The 4,206-nt window shown below is 37.5% G+C and overlaps 1 pseudogene; it reads left to right on the plus strand.

The window, feature by feature from the left end:
* The first annotated feature begins 1,781 nt into the window (after nt 1-1,781).
* Nucleotides 1,782-1,877, plus strand: LOC145773071 (U6 spliceosomal RNA; annotated as a pseudogene).
* The last annotated feature ends 2,329 nt before the right edge of the window (nt 1,878-4,206 follow it).

Below are 4,206 nucleotides of genomic sequence, written 5' to 3' on the forward strand. Positions count from 1 at the left end.
GATTGTTGATCAATGCTTAATTGTTTAATTTTAGAAATGCAAACCATCATAATCAGCAGTCTATCAGCACTCACAGTCCTCCATGATTGTGATTAGGCTACACAAGAAAATATTGATTAAAAATGAAGAAAGAAGAAAATTCTTTGTAAAGATTGCAAAAATTTGATGTTTTTTCGATAAAATTTACAGAAAAACATTAAACCAGAATATTAATTGCTGATTTTTAATCCTGTGTGGTAACATATTGCTGATGTCATGGCTTTATCAATGCCATCAATCCTCATAACTGCTTGACGAGTTTAGAAAATCGCTCCAACTGTGACCCTCGATATTTATGAAAGGTTTATTCATTTTAGGAGGTTCTGTATAGGAGTAACATTTTAGATAAAAAAAAATCCAGGGGTCCGCAGCCGCTTCGAAGGCACCTAAAAGGGTCTGCCAAGACAAAAAGGTTGAGAACCACTGGCATAAAGTATGTGTGCTGCATTTTCAAGCAGATGATTTTAAATTACATTTCTATTGATCAACAATCTCATCACTGTAATGCTCATGCATCATAAAAACTGCAGAGACCTCGTTTAAAACAACTGCTACCAGAAACCTGGAATGAAGAGAATATTATAATTTCGAACAACCTGCGCCTAAACACCGCTGGACATATTCTGCTGAATCGTTCAAAATAGAAAAACTGTGTCCTGTGCTAAAAACCTGGATGTGGAACATGTTGCAGTAAACAATGCTTGTCATGTATGTCACAAAAATTTTAAACCTGTCTATAAGTTTTCACGTGATTTGTAACAATGCTCATGGCTGCAATGCTTTATCTTTTAAAAATGCAAAGTTTGCTGAAGGAGAAGCGGACGATTCACGACACGGCTGTTGTACACTTCATAAAGAACACTACTGTGACAATCACTTTATATCGGTGTGAAAAATTTAAATCTGTGAACATTCTGAGTATTTTACATCAAGACGTTGCCATTCCCGAAACAGCAATCCGAAACATAAGCCTGAAACTGTGCTTTAAAACACGAAGTGCAATGCATGCCAGCTTCAGCAAACTGCCCATCAATTGACGTAGATCAGGGGTCACCAACCTTTTTTGCATGCGGGCCACTTTGGCACTAAGAAGAGCTGTGGCGGGCCGCACTAATAAAATGTCAGGTAGGTTGACTCTTATGCTAACGCATTTCGTACCCAGTATCCAGCGTTGCATGTTGTTCATACTTATGTTAGAATACCGCAACAACAAAATTAATCGAACAACGCTACTGCCAGGCCAAGCTCCTTTTACAACACTTTTGACTTTTTTTTAACAAGGCCTGATAAACCAGGCCACTTGTTTTGCGCACTTATAGCGAGGCGAGCGGTTTCATCAGAATATGCATCGCCAAGCAAGAGTGGTATTGTCACTTCGCTTCACAAAAGATATCTTGCAATTAACAATTTTAGTAAACAAGGAAATGTTTGACACATCGCAATACAGGCAACAATAGTGACCTACAAACATATCAGTGAAAAAGAGGCTCCAATAACAGGGAAAAAGAAATCAGGCACCATGAAACAAATGCTTGTAGAAATCACCCAAAAATCTTAATTCTATCGTAATTCATGAACAGTCTTCCCTTTAAAAAAAGCAATGAGTTGGTTTTTCATCCTTGTTGTGAAAGTCTATAAAACCGTCTTTCTTTTGTTGTATACAACCGACACTTGCGATACTTAGCCTATCAGCGTGGCAAGAATTTGTTGATTAACAACATTTTGCAGAACTTGCTTCGGCAGTAGCCTACATATACTAAAATTGGAACGATACAGAGAAGATTAGCATGGCCCTGCGCAAGGATGACACGCGAAATCGTGAAGCGTTCCATATTTCTTTAAAAAAAGAAAAAAAAAACATTTTGCAGTACTAAGCTAGATATTTTCATAATACAATCAGAAGAAGTCTTTAAATTTATATATAATATTTTGCCAATTTATTATAAATTGAGTTGGCACACCGACCTATTTTGCCAACAAAAACTTGCATAAAGAGAACACTGGTCGTGAAACATAATAACGGTGAAACCCACACTAGTGTTTACATGACATTTGCAAACTTAAAATAAGCGACCCTATATGCTCACAGACATTTTCGAAATTCGAAAACAGACGTTTTAATCAACCACTGTTACAGTGTGGCTGGACATCGCATTGGAATAGCTTTAAGCAACCCCCACCTAGAACTATAATCTGATTGGTCGGTCGGTGGAATCGTATGCAAAGCGAAAATATGCTTCCCGGAAAGTATTTTTTGCCTTCGTGCTCTTTAACTCCTCAAGAAAAGTATTTTTGGTTATACTTGTACGCTGATACCTTCCGCGGGCCGCAGCGATACAGCGTGGCGGGCCGCCATTTGGTGACCCCTGACGTAGATGGTCCTTCTGGGTTGTTGCAAATCTTGATTCGTCTAATGTTAAAGAATCTTTGGTATGACTCGATGTGGAATCAAATTCACATCGACAGATGCGGAGGTGAGCACTCAAACCACTAGCCCACTGTTGTAGTTACTAAAATAAAAGTTTTTTGATGCTTCTTACATTGTAAGGCCTACTTACTGAAAGAAGTAGGCCTCAGGCTTACTGAAAGAAGTAGGCCTGAAGTAAATCAGAGTTGAATTCAGATCAATCCATTACAACTTAAGCTTTCGACTTAAAAATCAGTTCAGTTGCACGATTGTATTGAATAAACCCTTCCATTGTTATTCCACAAACAGGGAAAACAAATAGCTGCAAACCAACTATTTTTGCTTTGTGCGGATAAAATTTTGGCAATATAATGTGTGTAGGTCTACATTGTTTTTTTAAAGGTTCAAAAACACTAAAGTAAACGAAAGCTGTCTTTAAGTAACTTCCATCATGTGCAAGTCTTTCACGAAATATGGCACCAGGTTCAGACTAGCCTATATTTAAAAATGTAACATTGTTTTTCTTTCGTTTACACTTTGCCTCAATACGTGCCCATAAACTATGTTTGTTGTTAAATTTCTTGTGTTACGATGCAATGACACGTCACACGAGCTTTTCTTTCACTCTGCACAAAAAAAATTTGAAGCTTGGGGCTATGGTGTTTTTTCAGATTTGAACTTCTATGTAAGTTTGAATTTGAAAACACTATAAAAAGTTCATAACTCACAAACAGTTGAGAAGGTAATATAAAAGTATCAATGAGAAGCTTGGCCCTCCACAAACAAGAAACTTTTGAAGAAAACAACAGGACTACAATAAATACCTGGTGTTTTCCTTGTTCTAGAGTCCTTTGAATCCTTGATTCCCTGGAGTTCTTGATTCTAAGCTAAAATAATTCCAGGCTCTGGTCCAAAACCACCTCTCGACTCCCTGTCAACTCTACTGCTCATGATTTTGCAAAATCAACGGTCTAGTAGGTTTAAGACCCATTGACAATGTCCGTTTGCAAAACGAAATAAATAAAAGAGGAGGAAAGTTATTCAAACTAATCTTACCATAGGTAAAGTGGTAGCAATGGTATACCACTGAACGTAAGAGCTTTTAGCTGTCATTCAAATGAAACACTTTTGGGAAAGGGTTGCTCTTTCTGATAACGAAAAAGATGTCTTACACTATAACCCCAAGCATAGGGTTTGTTGAAAAATGAATTGTATGTTTGTTTATTTTAAATGTTTATTAAAAGCTGAATTGACTCAGTACTTGTTTTTGGTTGTATAATAGAGGATACCACAGATGATAATTTAAGCCGCTTCAAGTTGTCGGGATATGCATCGATTGTTTTAAATTCAACTTAAAAAACAAAACTTTCCGGCTAACTCCAGTCTCTCCTACTATTGATTTTGGTCGTCTGTCTCCCTCGGTAACGCCCCCTCATTGACATGTACAATAATTTGTACATGTCAATTTGCCCCTTCCCCCAACATTTTGTGCTGGTTGCGCCCTTGTTAGTCGTCTGTCCAATGTTTGTTGATTTTACTGTTGCAAGCGTTTACGTTGCGACGAAGCGCCTTTGGCGTTATTGTTGTGCTGCACAAGTGCACATATATCAACCTTCAGGCCTAAATTACTGCGAACTACAAGTATCTCGCCCAAAGGAACAACGTCATGTTACTTATGACATTATAATTGGTGTGTCATCTACTATATAAAAAGATGTCTATAAAAAAAACTAACATCAAAAATGCCCTGATTTGGTGAC

Source organism: Aplidium turbinatum, chromosome 6 (genome assembly GCF_918807975.1).
Source record: "Aplidium turbinatum chromosome 6, kaAplTurb1.1, whole genome shotgun sequence".
NCBI lineage: Eukaryota > Metazoa > Chordata > Ascidiacea > Aplousobranchia > Polyclinidae > Aplidium > Aplidium turbinatum.